Source organism: Caretta caretta, chromosome 9, assembly GCF_965140235.1.
Source record: "Caretta caretta isolate rCarCar2 chromosome 9, rCarCar1.hap1, whole genome shotgun sequence".
Taxonomy (NCBI): domain Eukaryota; kingdom Metazoa; phylum Chordata; order Testudines; family Cheloniidae; genus Caretta; species Caretta caretta.
In genome coordinates, this window is record NC_134214.1 from 74,140,661 (window position 1) to 74,158,354 (window position 17,694).

Below are 17,694 nucleotides of genomic sequence, written 5' to 3' on the forward strand. Positions count from 1 at the left end.
TAATATAGAAGGGGTCAGTGGCTCGAACTGCCCATCAGTTTTTCCCTAATTTCAGAATTCTTGATCAGAGACTCCAAAGAGGTTCAGAAGATGGGTGAGGAGTGTGAATATGTAGCAGCAACACACTTGAAGAACAGCTACTAGTAAGTAACTTTTCTTTTTTTTCTTCTAGTGGCCCCAAGTACAGTACTACCTGTTAGAGACTAGAGCAGTACAACTGCTAGGAAGGTTGGCGGAGGAGTTCTAGATGAACAAGGACTGCAAAAACTACAAAAGCAAGCATGAGTTCTAGATGGAAAGTTAAGAGAGACCTAGAAGCAAGTGCAATTTCACTCCCCCAAGGACAATTTTTTTGTTCAAGCAACAGCTTTACAAATTCCATGAAAGAGACAGGGATGCTACCTCTGGATTAGCTGAATACCTTTTGATAGTTCCAAATGACTGAAGACCAGATGAGTCATAACAAGGATGTACGAAAGACTTGTGGAAACACAAGCATAATAGAGGCCTGATAAAATCGAAACAGAGATGACCTGAGATTGAAAGTGGGGAGTATGACACTGACCAAATCACATTTCCTATATGGGCTACCGTTTATATAGAGAATTAGTTATTTGGCCTGTATCTCACTAAGATATCTATGGCTAAGATGAATGCCCTATTCACAGATGATACTCTGCAAATAGCAGATGAGAGGTCCCAAGAGTTTTGTGATACAAGACTTGACCCCAAAAGAAAAGAGATACATGCACCTGAGGAAAACCCCTCAGTGCAGCCATCAAGCTATCAGTACGTGGAACAACCCATCCATAAACTAGGTTATCTTAAGGCAAATGAAGACTGCTGCCAGAGCTTGTGAGGGTAGAAGCTGAAATCAAAACCCATGCAGCCTGGTGAAATTCAAAATGCAGTTTTTAATATTTAAGTTGTAACACAGAGCAACATTAAAGAAAAGTTTGTTTGGTTAAAAAAAGCTTCCACTTTTCATTAAGATCCGTTAGACTTCTAAAGAACACTCTTATCAAGCATCTCAGCAATCTAGAAGTCGGGCTGTCAAAGTGAGAAGATTCAGGCTCAGAGGGACATTCTTACTCTAACCTGAACACACAAGACCCAGTAAACTGGAAAGTGATGCTAGTATGAGACCTAAGTAGTTTGAAGATAAAACTGCAAAGACCTGGTTACAACTACTGTCAACATCTTGGCTCCATCCCGACTGCCCTGCAGAGAGAGATATCTCACGCCAACAAAATAAGGGAACACATAGGAATTCCCCATTCCAGTTCAAGATAGGGCAGTCTGCCAATGACACTGGGTCCTGTTTTGATTCAGGATCAACACTGGACATAAGGAGCATTCTCTAATAAACAGTCCTAGTTGGAACTTTCTTCCCTTGCTTAACACGTAAGGCCAGACTAAGACCTAAGAAAGACATTTGTGCTGTTGTACAAAACCTCTTTTCCATGAACCTGCTTGGACACTTTCTCTGGCAGATAAGTCTTTGGCCTTGATTAAAGTTTTTCAGGCTACACAAATGGCTCTCACCCCTATAGCCCTGATGGGAAGATTTCATTTCTCACAGAATCCACAAACCTTGGAAAGTCTGGAAAATAAGGTGAACATTAGAATCCACATTTTGAAATATTACCGTAGATAGTAAGAAAAGTGAGATGGAAATTCTCTGATGGGCACGTTGTTACTTTGCCATTCTGCATCTTGTATGAACGGAGACATAAGTGACTGAGGTGTAAGAACTGTCAAGAAAGAGTAGTATCTGTAATTAGTCTTATGGAGGCCACAAACAGTGTGGATAGTTATCATCCGGTTACGCTTTTAAGGAACTTGTTGTACAGGGTTCTATTATTTTTTTTACTTTAAAATGTACGTAACATGTCTAGAGTTTGCCCTGTAAAAAGAGGCAATATAAAAACCAAGTGGTTTATTCAAATAAACAGCGCTGGATCTTTGGCATCAAACTATAACAGAAATGTAGGACTGGAAAGGGCCTCGACAAGTCGGCTAGTCCAGTCCCCTGCACTGAAGCAGGACTAAGTATTATCTAGACCATTCCTGACTGCTGTTTGTCTAATCTGTTCTTAAAAACCTCCTATAAGGGAGATTTCACAACCTCCCCGAGGTAATCTGTCCCAGTGCTCAACTACCATTACAGTTAGGAAGTTCTTCCTAATGTCCAACCTAAATCACCCTTGCTGCAATTTAAGCCCGTTACTTCTTGTCCTGTCTTCAGTTTAAGGAGAACGATTTATCATCTTCCTCTTTATAACAACCTTTTACATATTCAAAGATTATCATCACGTCCCCCTTCAGTCCTATCTGCTCCAGACTAAACAAACCTACTTTTCCCAATCTTTTCTCATATATCATGTTTTCTAGACCTTTAATCATTTTTGTTGCTCTTCTCTGGACTTTCTCCAATTTGTCCATACCTTTCCCAAAGTGTGGTGGCCAGAACTGGACACAGGACTCCAGTTGAGGCCTTATCAGTGCTAAGTAGCAAGGAAGAATTATTTCTTGTGTCTTATTTACAACACTCCCGCCAATACAGAATGAGATTTGCTTTTTTTGCGACAGTATTACTTTGTTGACCCATATTTAGGTTTGTGATCCACTATAAACCCCAGATCCTTTTCTGCAGTATTCCTTCCCAGGCAGAACCAGTGCTAGGCATAAGCAGACTACGCAATTGCTTAGGGCCCTAAGCAGCTCAAGGGGGTCCCCTATTCACTTTTTATTATGTTTTTTGGGGGAGTATTCCTGTTTAGGACACCCAATGGGCTAGCACCACCTCTGTTTCCAGGCAGTTATTTCCCATTTTTATTTGTGCAACTGATTCTTCCTTCCTAAGTGTAGTACTTTGCCTCTGTCCTTATTGAATTTCATATTTATTTCAGACCATTTATCCAGTTTGTCAAGACCATTTTGAATTCTAATCCTCTCCTCCAAAACACAACCCTCTCCCAGCTTAGGGTCATCTGCAAACTTTATAAGCATACTCCCTATGGCATTATCCAAATTATTTATGAAGATACTGAACAGAATTGGATCCAGGACATATCTCTGCAGGACACTTGATATGCCCTTCCAGTTTGATTGTGAACAATTAATAACTACTCTCTGAGTTTTCCAGAGCACCTTTTCCAACCAGTTTTGCACCCACTTCACAGTAGATTCATTTAGACAATTTTTCTCTAGTTTGTTTATGAGAAGGTAATGTGAGATGGTAACACTTTTGATACTATGGGTATGTCTACACTGGAAACTTCAAAGCGCTGCTGCGGGAACGCTCCCACAGCAGCACTTTGAAGTGTGAGAGAGGTCTCCCAGCGCTCCTGGTAATCCACCTCTACAAGAGGATTGGCTCCCAGTGTTTAGAGCCTGTCTACACTAGCGCTTTAAAGCACTTGGACTTGCTGTGCTCAGGGGGGTGATTTTTCACACCCCTGAGCCAGCAAGTTAGAGCGCTATAAAATGTAAGTGTAGACATACCCTACATTTGAGTTACGTTACATCTACAGCTTCCCCCCATCCACAAGGCTTGTTACCCTGCCAAAGAAGGATATTAGGTCGGTTTGACATAATTTGTTCTTGATAAACCCATGTTGACTTACACTTATCACCTTATTATCTTCTATGTGCTTACAAATTGATGGATTACTTGCTCCATTATCTCTTCAGGTACCAAAGTTAAGCTGACTGGTCTATAATTCCCTGGGTTGTCCTTCTTCCTCTTTTTACAGGCAGGTACTATATTTGCCCTTTTGCAGTCCTCTAGGATCTCCTTTATCCTCCATGAGTTCTCAAACATAATCGCTAATGGCTCAGAGATCTCTTCAGCCAGTTCCTTAAGTATTCTAGGATGTATTTCATCACACCCTATGTTGACTTATACTGATCTAAGCATCTTATTGCCACTTGGGTTAAGTACAGAACCACTTAAATTGATGGTTCATCAAGGAGATTGGACCATTGTCCTGCTTATTCTTTGCAGTGAACCACTTCAAGCAAGTGGCTCATCAGAGTTAATTGTGCTGGATGCTCAGCACCAGACTTTGTTGACACAGATTAAACCAGGAACTTAACATCACTTACATTGGTACTGGACTACTTCAAGCAAGTGGTTCACTAGTCAATGGTGTAGACACCTGGGTATTGGGCTCAGGGCATGGCTACACTTGGAGATGTAGAGCGCTTTGAGTTAAACCAGCAGTAGGGAAAGCGCTGCAGTCTGTCCACACTGACAGCTACAAGCGCACTGGTGTGGCCACAGAGAGCAGTGCATTGTGGTAGCTATCCCAGCATGCAAGTGGCTTCAACATGCTTTTCAAATGGGTGGGTGGGTGGAGTGTGACAGGGAGTGTGTTGTGTGTATATGGCGGGGGGGGGAAGAGAGTGGGTTGGGGGGGCTGAGAACATGTCAGCATGCTGTTTTGTAAGTTCAGACAGCCGCAGGACCCCCCCCCCTTTCTCTCTCTCTCTCACATACAGCATTCCACAGTAATGGTTGCTTTGTCTTGGGGCAGATAAGCATGCCGGCTGTCAGAAATGGAGCTTTCAAAGGCATATCCGCATTCCTGAGGCGATTCCAAAACAATGAGAAGAGTGGCCACTTGACTTAAGGGGATTATGGGACGCTTTCGGAGGCTGATCAGAGTGCAGTAATGCAACACCTCGTTCACACTGATGCCCGGGCATTTTAGCCAAGGCGCAACAAGTGTTAATCTACTCGACGACGTGGAGTACCAGGAGCGCTCTAGCCGTGGAGTCAGAGCGCTCTACGTGCCTTGCCAGTGTGGACAGGGAGTGAGCTAGGGCTCCCGGGGCTGGTTTAATGCACTCTAACTCGCAAGTGTAGCCAAGCCCTCAAATGACTCAGACTACTGTGGAAACACTAATGGTACAATGGGCACTGAACCTCTTCATCAAGTGGTTCACTAGAGACCACATTACCAGATCAAAGAAAATGGACTCAGTCAACCTGGATAGACCAGGGGACCTTAATGCAATTCAGAGTGGGCATTAAGCCACTTCTGGTTCACTAGAGCTGACTGTGATGGAACCGTGGCACCAGATTAGGTTGACTTGGAGGGATCCAGGGACTCAGTCCTATGTCAAAAATGCCAGGACCTCAGCACTAAATTGGGTTAACATGGAAGAATCCAGAGACCTTGGTGTCAGATTAAGTAAACCCAGAAAGATCCATGGGCAGCAGTGCTGTGTCTACTGTGGTAGACCGTTGGCACTAAGCTCTATAAGCCAATTAAAACTGGGGAACTGCATATAGCCCAAGCTGGGCACTGAGCCACGTAGGCTAGCAGACCTCCAAAGTCAAATCTGGACTTACATTTGCCAGACTTATTTGACCAGATGTGAGGAGACTCCCCTTCAGCTGGGTAACACAGCTCTGCTGCTCAAAGCAGGTCCAGATACTTATGCCCAGATGGTAACATGTATTTTCTGTTCTTTTAAATACAGAAATCTGTACTAACTGGCAAACTAACCAAACCAAAAATAGTATGAAAGGGCCGAAGAAAAAGTATGTCAAAAAGTCTTGAGAACACCGCATGCAATCCAAGTTTACTGCACTTTCAGTGGTTAAGAAGGAACTGAGGGCATGGCTACACTTGCAGATGTAGAGTGCTGTGAGTTAAACCCGCCTTCATAGAGAACAGTACAGAAAGTGCTGTAGTCTGTCCACACTAACAGCTGCAAGCGCACTGGCGTGGCCACATTTGCGGCACTTGCAAGGGCATTGGGAGCAGTGCATTATGGGCATCCATCTCACAAAACACCTCCGCCTATTCTGGTGCTGTGGCTTGGGGGAAGGGGGTGGGGAGTGCGGGGCATTCTGAGTCCTTTCCCAACGCCCCGTGATGCATCGGTTCGCATCCCAGCATTCCCTTTGGTTCCGTCCACATTTGGTGCCATCTTTCAACATTTTTTGTACTGTGCGCTCTGTCTTCCCTTTTGGTCCGCGGGAATGGAGCCTGGCCTGCTGAGGAGTATGCTGACTAGTCTCGCCAGCACGTCACTATTGGCAGTCAAGTTATTCCTTATGATCCAAAGTGACAGGGAGCGCTCTGATGATAATATCAATTAGAGTAACGCATATGACGCTTGCTTGCTTGCGGCATTCATGGACATGCTCACCACCGTGGAACACCACTTTTAGGCTCTGGAAACAAGCACTGAGTGGTGGGATCACACAATCATGCAAGTCTGGGATGACGAGCAGTGGCTGCAGAAATTTCGGATGAGAAAAGCTACTTTCATGGGATTGTGTGAGGAGCTCACCCCCACCCTGCGGCGCAAGGACACGAGATTGAGAGCTGCCCTGATGGTGGAAAAGCGGGTGGCTATTGCAATTTGGAAGCTGGCAACTCCAGACAGCTACCGATCGGTCGCTAACCAGTTTGGCGTGAGGAAGTCAACTGTTGGAATCGTGTTGATGCAACTTTGCAGGGCTATTAATCGCATCCTGCTCAGAAGAACCGTGACTCTGGGTAACGTGCATGACATTGTGGCAGGCTTTGCACAAATGGCTTTCCCTAACTGTGGAGGGGGGATAGATAGCTTGCATATTCCAATTCTGGCACCAGCCCACTTAGTCTCCGAGTACGTTAATCAGAAGGGGTATTTCTTGATGGTTCTCCAGGAGCTTGTGGATCACCATGGGCGTTTCACTGACATTAACGCAGACTGGCCCGGAAAGGTACATAACGCACGCATCTTTCGGAATGCGGGCCTGTTGAGGAAGCTGCAAGCCGGGAATTTTTTCCCAGACCAGAAGATCACCATAGGGGAAGTCGAAATGCCCATTGTGATCCTTGGAGACCCCGCTTACCCTTTAATGCTGTGGCTCATGAAACCCTACACAGGGAGCCTTGACAGCAGCAAGGAGCGGTTCAACAACAGGCTGAGTTGGTGCAGAATGACTGTGGTGTGCTTTTGGCCATTTAAAGGGCCGCTGGCGCTCTCTGTATGGGAAGCTGGACCTGGCCAATGACATCATCCCCGCGGTTATAGCTGCATGCTGTACCCTCCATAACATTTGTAAAGGGAAGGGTGAAAGATTCACTCAGGCATAGAACTCAGAGGTTCAACACCTGGAGGCTGAATTTGAACAGCCAGAGAGCAGGGCTATTAGAGGGGCCCAGCATGGGGCTGCAAGGATTAGGGATGCCTGGAGGGAGCAATTTGAGGCTGAAAGCCACCAGTAATGTCTGGTGTCCTGCACGGGAGTGAAGTGCAGTGGTTCCAATATTAGTAGGAATCTGTGTTTGCTACGCTGACTTGCAGTGCCTGTTTCTTTCCTGGGCTAAGGTATCTTTTACTTTATGCAATAATAAAGAATGTTTTCAAAGCCAAAAAATCCATTTATTGAAAAGTTGTGTGCCAGTATTGACAAAATAGCAAAAAGTTGTGTGCCAGTATTAACATTTGAACTGATGCCCCCTCCCACCTGTAGCTTTTGGGCTGTTTTGTCTTTTGAGGAGGGGGTATAACACTTCTCTATTTGCTTTTATTTATTTTTGTATTCATGTCACACACCTTCCCCCAGCCTAGAAAAAGGTGTGCATGTTTGCGAAGGGGTGTATTGCAGAGGATCCCTCCTAAACACTCCACTGCCTAGTAAGGACAAGGAAGGAAGGCATTTCTAGAAGTCTCCCCCCACTTCCCTGACCAGAAGTGAGGGGGAATATTACAGGGGTCTCCCCATACATCCCCCCTTCCAAGACGAGAGATGAGGGGGGATACTCAAGGGGCTCAACATACTTCCCATCAACACCCATCACCATGAGCTCTCCTGAGGCTGGGGGAGAATTTCCATAGCTTCCCCAAATGACCACTCCAGTGAAAAGGGGCCTCCTCATAGGGAACACACACATTTACCTCCTTTTGGAATCCCCTCCACCCCACAGGCAGCAGGCCATGCCTCCCATCCCATTCCCTGTGAGAGGGAGAAGGGGAGGGAGGGGGGGGAGAGAACAATATTGCCTGGACCAGTTACCTCAGGAATCAGGAGTTGAAGCCGCTTGTTTCAGCTTCAATCCTTCCCACCCTCACCCCCTACCAATCACAGAGGAGAGGAAAGAACACCCTGCAGCAATGGTGCCAATTCAGATTTGCCCCCTCTCTTACCCACACACTGCATGAGCCAGTGACACCAGAAGTTGAGCTCTTGGCAGACTCACCTGCAGTCCACCATACCAGAAAGACTCCGGTGCCCCTCCATCTGTTCAAAGGTGCAGATGCGTCAAATTTCAGTGGCATTGCAAGCACACAACTGGAGTGATGCTTCAGAACACTCTGGAATCAGCTGTACTGATTCAGTTTAAAAATGATCTGGCCACACATTCCCTCCCATTGAATTCTGAGCAAGAGCAAAAGCCTTGGGTGTGAGGGGGAATTCAATGTCCTCAGCTCCCCTCACTGGCGGCAGTGTAGCTTTATCTTGGATTTCAAGTGTCAGGGTGGTTCTTCAGCAACACTAGACCCAGGTGAGAAATAAGGGGGCCAAAACACAGCACCCTGATGCCTTATAATTAAACACAACTAAGGCAGGCCCTAAAATTAGTAAGGGGGCCTGGCCCCCCATAACTCCCCCCACCCAGATTCCTAGCACCACTGACAATACTATCAAAAATTAAAAGTCACAGAGTCTCCATGGAAAAATTAAAATATTTATGCATCAAGCATCCAATCCTGAAATCAATTCACACTACAACTTCTCCTGACTTCAGTGGTAATTCTGAATGTTATAACTGCAGGATTAGGTCCTTTAGTTATTATCTAACTAAAAAAAACATATGGAATCTTACACCTCCCAGTTTTTGACTGAAAAAAAATTGTCAAATTAAGTTACAGTCCTACAATCTATTTTTATGACAGACGCTACAGTATATACTTGCTATAACTAAATCAGATTTAATTCTAGACTATAAATGGCAATTGGCATTTGCCAATGGAATGGCAATGACAATAAATATAATATCCTGACCATACTTTTCCATTCCTCCCCCCCCCCCGCCCCTTCTGAAAAGTTTTAGATGAAAAATCACCAATTATCTTAAATTACAGCTGACTAGATTATAGGGAAGGTGCTTAAAAACAAACACACATACATAAACTTCCCAAGTACAAATACTGCCTAGAACTAGGTTAGGTAATGAAACGAAGACAAATCAGAAGACAATCCAGGCTAGACAAACTAATTTCCAATCCTGTTAATAGTTGGGAAAGATTCAGAATAGTAAGATTTAGATTCCAGTGAAACAACTGATGACACTCAGGCCTTAAGTATGTTGGTATTTTGCTCCAGTTTCAACAGTTAGTGTCCAGCCAACAATGTGGCTGCACTAGTACTAATTGTATACAAGCTGTGATTTGCACCAATGTGCACTGTGAAAGAGTTTAAGCTGGAAAACTGTAATTTGCACCTTATCTTCCCTTGGAGGCTTTCACTGGCACAACTACAACATCAACTGTTGAAACTGGAGCAATTTCCAAAACAGACGATCTATACTTAAAATGTTAAAGTGGTGCAGCTGAACTGCTGTAGCACTTCAGTGTAGACCACTGGTTCTCAACTCGCAGGCAGCCCAATTAGCACACAGCTGCGGCCCAGCTCAGCTGTGTGCTAAAGGCCAGGTTCCAGGTCACAGTAATAAACAAAAATTCATGGCCGGTGACTTGTCCATAACTTTTACCATATATATATATACACATACATACATACACACACACACACACACACCCCACCTGACTAAAACTTAGCACCTCCTGAGGCCCTGGGCGCTGCCGCTCCGGATGGCCCCAAGATACCGCTGCTGTGGGGGTCTGGGGGCTGACAACTGCACTGGCCATAGGGACTTACTGACCCCCGCCACCCCTGCTCCGAGGCCTTGGGGCTAGCTGCTTGGGCACTCCCTGGGGCCAGCTGCCCCAGGAACACTGCTCGGTTGCTTCCCCCTGTCCAGCCGCCCAAGCAGCGGCTGGCCCTGGGAAGGCTACTCAGGTATTCCCAGGGCCAGCTGCCCAAGGAGTGGCTGGTGTGGCTGCCCCCTGGGATGGCTCCAGCTGCACCCAGTGCAGCTGACTGCGGGGTGCCCGAGCAGCTGGCCCTGGGGCTAGCTGCTCTAGGATCAGCCGCACCAGCTGCGAAAGTCATGGAGATCGTGGAACCGTGACTTCGATGATCTTCATGACTGAACTGCAGCTTTAGTCGTGACTCCTCAGGGGGTTGCAAGGTTATTACGTGGGGGGTCACGAGCTGTCAGCCTCTACCCTCAACCCCTGCTTTGCCTCCAGCATTTATAACAGCATTAAATATACAAAAATGTGTTTTTAATTTTAATATAAGGGGGGGATCGCACTCACAGGCTTGCTGTGTGAAAGGGGTCACCACTACAAAAGTTTGAGAACCCCTGCTCTAACACACATTCCAAACTCATTTTCTTTTTTCCTTGTGCGTATTGTAGACATCTACAACATGGCAACATATTAAGAAAATGTAAATGTAGCAAGAACTAACTTGTCTAGACAAAAAGCCAGCAAAGGAAAGTCTAAACTAGAAAATAATGCATAGCTTAATATAAACCTTACCCAGGAATGTACAGTGTAGTATAAAAATTAGTATTGGATATAATATAGTATGTAATATCAGCCTGCAAAATAGTAATGAAAATTTACCAGTTAGGTATGAAATCTATTTCCCCCACCTTCATTTACCATAACAAAATCAGAAAAAAAAATACTGTATTGTCCATTCAAATTAAAAAATTGCCCACCCTGGGCAAGAAATACTAGAAATTTAATTTTAGGTCTACATATAGTTCCTGAATATTTTAAATATATATGACATCTAAAGAAATAATAAAACTTCAGACCATGACAGAGCACCGTGTAACTGCTGAAAACCAGAAAGCTGTGTGCATATGCACAAAAGACGACAGGCATCTTCATAAAACAATCCACAATTACAGATGGGATTGAACGTGAGAGTACCAGGAGGACATAAAAGTGCACACGCGAAAATAACAGAAAGGAGTATGCCTGCTAAACACTGGCAGGGCATGTGCCTAGGCACCAGAATGACAGAGGTATGTGTGCTAACTACTGGCAAGGCCTGCGCATGAACACCTCAAAGACGAGTCACCAGTGTGTGGTCAGAGGACTGGCACGGGTGCGCGGTGGGCACTAGCAATGGCGCATGCATGTGCATCCCAGACAACAGTGGGCGCGCTGAACAGCGGCAGCGCGTGAGACGAACTGCGAGGGGACTGCAGCCACGGACCGGAGTGCGCGCGCAGAGGGCTGCCGCAATAATAGATGGACAGCGCAGAGGGGACCTGTCCACAGCTCTCGCCCCCGGACCCCGGCACGTTATTAGCCAACAGCAGACATTCAGAATGGGAACTGCAGCCCCGGCTCGCGAGCGTGCAGGCGCGGGACGCACTATGCGCGAGGCTGTGCCAGTGCGGCTACACGCAGGGCGCCAGCGCCCCCTGCCGTGCTCGGGAAGGGGGGGAGGGGGGCGAGCGCAAAGCCGTGAAGACAAAGGAGCTCGTGATGACTCAGGGCTGCAGCTCGGCAGGCACCGCACCGCCCCAGCCACACTCCCCCTTGCGCCGCAGGGGACGGGGCAGCGCTCCCCGGGCCCGGGCCGAGCCCTACACGCCCGGGCCGCTAGGCCCACTCCTCCCCTGCAGCGCCGAGAGGCTCCGAGCCCCGGCGGCTGCGGGACCGGAGCCGCCGCCACTCAGCCCCCAGCCCAGGGTGCGGGGAGGATGGGCAGACAGAGCCCACCCCGGGGCGCGCGCGAAGCCTCTCCCGCCCTGGCCGCCGACATCTTGTTTTCCGCCATTTTATGGCCGCCCGAGAGGCCGCTCGCGGCGGGATCCGGGCCCTGCTCCGGCCCAGCTGAGGAACAGCCACCGGCGGGTGGAGCCCACACGCCTAGAGAGAGGAGGCGGCGGTCAAGCCCGGCGGCGGTGGCGGCGAAACGCACAGGCCCCGGGCGCGGCCTGCGCTAAGGCCTAGCCGCCTCCATTGTTCCCAGCCCCCGCCGGCCCAGCTCTCGCACCTCCGCTCACCTGTGCGGGTCCCTGCGCCGCGCCGCGGGGTCGGGTCCGGCTGAGGGTCGGGCGGGCCGCACGACTCCGCCGCCGCCGGGGCCTTGCATTCGGGGCCGCCAGGTCCGGGGCCTGCACCAATCACAGGCGCTGGGCTAGGAAACGGGGCGCGAGCGCGCGCGGCCTTCTCCCCCTCCCCCCACCGGCTTCGCGACCAGCCCTGCCGCTGCTGCCGCACGTCACTGGGAGCCGGAGCGTGCCCCAGAGCTGCGAGCATGCGCAGCAACCGCAGCTGAAGTCGCTGCCCTTACTTTGCTCTCAAACGTGCCCCGGGAGCAAAGCGGGGAGCTGGAGGCCGCCGGGGAGAAAGGGTAGTTGGGGCGGAGGGGTCAAGCGGAGAGAAGGCAGGAGAGGATAAATGGGAGAGGCCAGGAAAGGGGCGAGAGCGGAGGACAAAGTGAAAGGGCCAATGTAGAGCAGGCTTGGGGTCGTGGGTGGATAGTGTGGCTCTGTGCTGCCCCCCACAGGGATGTGGTATTACAGCTACAGCCATACAGCCCCACGCACCCACAGAGGGGTATCAAAGATGCATTTTTAGGGCCTGGAGGCTGCATGCACATGCTGCAGCACCTCAGCTTTTGTTGGGTAACTCAAGTTTCCAAATCTCTGCAAACAAATGGGAGTCCATGTGTGACTTCAGTGATGTCTGCTTGACAATGCAAACAACGTGAAATAGCATCTCAGAGTCTGTGTGAACTTCCCTGATCCTTATTCATTTTACCATAGTGTCATCTCTAGCCCCTAGTAATGGCACTTCCTCGTCAACGCTAAGTAGCCTTTTGCTGATCATTTTAACAAATGGAACAAAAAATGTAACAAAAGTGAAGCACACGTGTAATTGCTGCAAAGAAGGAAACAGATAAAAGAACAAAGGTAAATTTAACAAGAAAAAATGAGGAGTACTTGAGGCACCTTAGAGACTGACATTTATTTGAGCATAAGCTTTCATGGGCTAAAGCCCACTTAATCATCTATGGAAAGAGAAACAAAGGGCCAAATTAGTGATAAGCCTAAAGTAGAACCTGTTTTCCCACCGAGTGATACTGAATAAGACAATAAGGCACTGAACAAATAATATTTTAATTATAGAAAGTGCCATATTCTCCCATTAACAGCAGTGAAAGTTCTGCTTTGCATCCAGCTCATGTACACATATTTGCACTAGCTCAATGAAAGCTAGCACGGGTATAAATAGCAGTGTAGCCTCTGCAGCCCAGGCAGTAGTGGCACAGGGAAGATGCCCGTATTACACGCCCACCTGAACCCTATCGGAACATACACTGCTATTTATACTCACACTCGCTCTCATCAAACTAGTGCAAGTATGTGTATGTATGCTAGGAATCATATCCTTAGCTCATAGGGTAGACATAGCCATAATTCATGTACACATTCTTATTTCAATACAGGAGTTTCTCGTTTCAGTTTTGTCATTCGAGAAGTGGTTTAAGCAAAATAAAAAACAGCCACTCTCATAACTGTATAACTATACTGATAAAACTGTTCAGTGTAGATAAATCTTTAGGATTAGTCTATAAACAGTTTTGTGCACTGATTTAACTAAATTGGTTTAGAAACCAATTCAGTTAATTGGAACAACCCCTTTTCTGCGGACACTTTTAAATTGGTTTATATGACAGATTTTATTGCAATATGGAATAATCAAAGGCTATTGTATCCATTTTATAAATGTTGTAAGTATCATTATGGGCTAGGGATTGTATTCTAGATCCATGAGGGATTTACAGGTGGTTCCAGAAGGAACTAAAATCATTGAGATGGGGGATGTGAATCCCTAAGCAGGCAGCAAGTCTGAAGGAGTCTTAGCTCCTGGAGGAAATTGCATGTATTTATTTAACCTGTTTCAAGAAATCTGATACCCAAAGAACTGAAAATTGTATAAAAGTGACCAGCCTGACATAGAAAGGGAGCTCACACTCACTCAAGAACTGACATGAAACTGACCAAGAGAGAGAGAGATCCTGTGGAAAGGGCCTTTGTCCCTATCAGGATCTCCATGTGGAAGATAGGTGACTGCCTGGTAAGCTAAGGCCTGCATGTAAGTTGTATATTATTTTAAAGAAGTGTTTCCTCTGTAATGCTTTTGTTCTGAATAAATAATACTTGTTTAATAAAGGCTGTCTGGTCACTGGTTAGCCCTGTCATTGTCACTGACAGAACAGGACTGCAGATGCTGAACTAAGTTAAATGTAATGACTTAGTTCAGCACCTGTGTCTAGTAGACGCAGACACTGTGATGACAGTGAAGTGTGGGAGGAAAATTGCAGCCTAAATCCCCAGCCTAGAAGGAGAGAATCGAGGGACTCTGTCCTGAACAAGGTGATGGCTAGAGGCAACAAAAGAGTCAGAGGTACCTTTATCTCAGAAACGGTGATAGTTTAAAAATGCCTTATGATGATTGAGTTTAATTTTATTTAAGGCAAAAGGGCTACACCTACTTAACGAAATCAGTTGCTTAAGCCCATTTAGTTAAAATCAGTACACACACTATGTATAAACCAGCCCTGTGGTACAATGTTTATTTTTCAACCCAGAAGGAATTATTAATGAACTGTTTTAATGGGGGGAGGGGAGAGGTGGCTTTTGTTTTTAATCACGGAAACATTTGTAATGGTTTTAAGGTTTGTGAAAGCTTGTCTTTATAAAAACTTATATTTTGAAACAAATGTAAGTTTTTAATATCTAATATTTTACTACAAAACTACCCTTTAATTTAATTTACAATTAAATAAAAATAGTTACAGAATAAATGGGAACATTACTTACTATGTATTTTTCCTTTTTTGAAGATGAGAATCAGGCAAGATTCTCACTTCTGGATCTTAGCTTCTTAGTGCAAATCTAGGAGAACTCTTCTAGTTCTGAAGTTGTTTTGACTCTTGAGGTGGGGTAGAGCTACTGACCATCACATACCCTGCCTTACAAATGTTCCAGTCACCTAGGCTGAAGGCAAAGATCCCAGAAGGAAAGTCAATTCAAAGTGATCAGCAAATGAGGTTTAAAAGAAAACACCTCAAAAATAGGTAAATCTCCAAATTCTGAGGATATTTGGGCAGGTGAATAAGAGTCCTGCAAGAGGATATTTTCAGAGGAGCACAATTACAAAATGATTAATTATCTCTTTCTAAAATAATTCCATCTGTGCCGTATTCTCACTTCTGGAGAATAAGTAGCTCAAGGGATGCCTCAAAAGCAAAATGAGCATAAAGCTGCAATGAGCAGCAGCAACAAGGCTACTGCCAACAGTGTGACACAACATACAACATAAGACAACATTCAAGTTTGCGGAGTCAGACAGCAAACAGGAAAATGCCATGCAAAAATTGGCAAGAGGCACAGGAAAAAGCACTGAAAGGCATCAAAATACCAAAAATAGTTTCTGAAGCACCCCAAGAAAAAACAAGTCAGAGTGCCATGGGAAATGTGACAAAGTGCCCGAGGTAAACACCTCAACAACCAAGCAGTTCTGGTTGGATGGCTGGGTACTGAGATAAAAGGATAGCTTGCTTGTTTCATTGAAATCTGTGGATGAACAGGAACAATAAGAACTACTTACCTTCAGGAAGCTTTTTGACCAACCTAGTCAAGAAGTAACTGACAGTAATGTGTGGTGTGCAGGATTTATGGTTGGCAGGGATGTGGCATATAAAAGCCATTAGAGGTCCTAGATCGCACCTCACCCTGCTACTTGGGGTACAAAACACCTAATGAATTATGGCATTTCACTTGGTTTCAAAGTGAGAAGCAAAGACCAAGAGTGAGATTCTCAGTGGATGAAATCTTTCCACAACTATTATTATTCAGTACTAAAAGGGACAGTCGCAGTATTTCATGAAGTTTCTTCAAACTAATGTCTCTCTCACCCATGATGATCCTTGAGTATTTAAATTTCACTGGAAGAGTACTTACACACAGGACTGATGTCCTGCAATTGTTGATCTGCCTAAGGATGTTGGACAAGAGATGAAGTCTGATGAGGAAAACTACATTCACCCTGCTAACAGTCTCACTACTGTGTCCCAGATACCTTGCATCATTGTTACTCCTAGCCCTTTTTCTTTCCCGACCTTGTGGATCATCATGTGCATTAACCCCTCAGGATTTGTTCCTTGTTACCCTTCCTTTGGCAGGATTACCAGTGTCTCCTCCTCCCACGCAGTCAGTCTCTCTCTCAACTAAGTGGTGGGGCTGAAAAAGCCTGACTGTCCCAACTGTTACCAACAGGTAGATGGATCTGAATGCCAATAACAGCTCATTAGTTGGAGGCATTCTGAGTTTTGATTTTAAGGAATAGCAATTGGCTGCTTGCAGGCTAATGGGCAGATCACTTACTGTTTAGAGCTGTGGTTTTCAACCTTTTTTCATTTTCAGACCCCTAAAAAATTTAGAATGGAAGTGTGGACCCCTTTGGAAATTTTGGTCTGCGGACCCACAGGGGTCCACAGACCACAGGTTGAAAGCCACTGGTTTAGAGAAATGAAAAAAGGGAAAAAAGGGGTAAAACAGATGTGAAACTCATCCACACATTAGGACCTGACTTTTTAGGGTCATGACAATTTGTGTTTCTATTGCTTGACCTAGATCTATGTGGTGAGGACTGACAAATCGCCTTATTTTTTAAATTATTTTTTCCAGACAACAAATATACCAAAACCAAATCTCCTTGCCTTGTTTGTACACATCCAAGAATAATGTTGATAGCTCTGAAAGATGTCTATTTTCTCTTATTTATAAGAGGAATTGGGAGTGCAAGTGACTAACATCAGTATGTTTTAGTTATACATGGTGACCAGCAAAGAGCGGAAACAAAACTAAAAGCAGCGACACTCTCTCAAGCTCTCTCCATAACCAAGCTTTGCCCTTAAGGGATGCCAATACAAAATACCTCTCTCAAAAGTCTATGCATATCTAAGCAATATGATCCTCTCTTGTTCTTGTGTACTTTGAACAGCAGTGATTGAAATTGTTAATGCTGACATGCAAAGCTATTATTTCAGGCTATCTGTAATCTCAAACAGACATTGCAGCATTGGTTTACATTCATTTCACATTTGGAAGGTTTCCTTCACAACCACAATGGCTAGAGACTGGTTTCTTTTTAATGGAATCTTAGATTCTCTAGCATGAGATTGCAGCCACCTGGGAGAAGTATTGGCTTTACTAAGATGCCATGAGATGACTTGATTCAACTGCACTAGCCAGTCTGCTGCCCAGAGGTAGGTGATGCGTAAAAGATGCTGTTTAAATATCCTTTATCACCTGTCTGCTCTACCAGCAGAAGCAGGAACAGCAAAACTGACACTGCCCCAGCTGATGGCGCATGGAGCACAGAAGAGCGTTGGGGGAAGGGAGAAAACAATAGCAGCAGGGGAGATTGCCAGCTAAAAGGGGAGAGGCGTCACAGGGACAGGAAAAGCTGCCAACCTCATGGTCACTCTTCTTTCCCCCCCACAGGAAGCTATGCCTGTCCAGCTAAACTCTTTCAAGCGAGCAGGAAATGAAGTGAGGGGCTCTGAATATG

General features: G+C 45.8%; 1 protein-coding gene across 6 annotated transcripts in view; it reads right to left on the reverse strand.

Annotated features, from left to right (window-relative positions):
* Positions 1-12,314, reverse strand: part of ZNF711 (zinc finger protein 711) — a 75,447-nt gene extending 63,133 nt beyond the window's left edge. For 3 of the 6 annotated variants that reach the window (XM_048863123.2, XM_048863119.2, XM_048863117.2), the window contains exon 1: positions 12,114-12,313. The gene's annotated coding sequence lies outside the window, so the exon portion shown is untranslated. Of the gene's footprint in view, positions 1-12,103 lie in introns of all 6 variants that reach the window. The other 3 variants (XM_075132428.1, XM_075132429.1, XM_048863118.2) reach the window with 2 other exon arrangements.
* Positions 12,315-17,694: the final 5,380 nt, after the last annotated feature.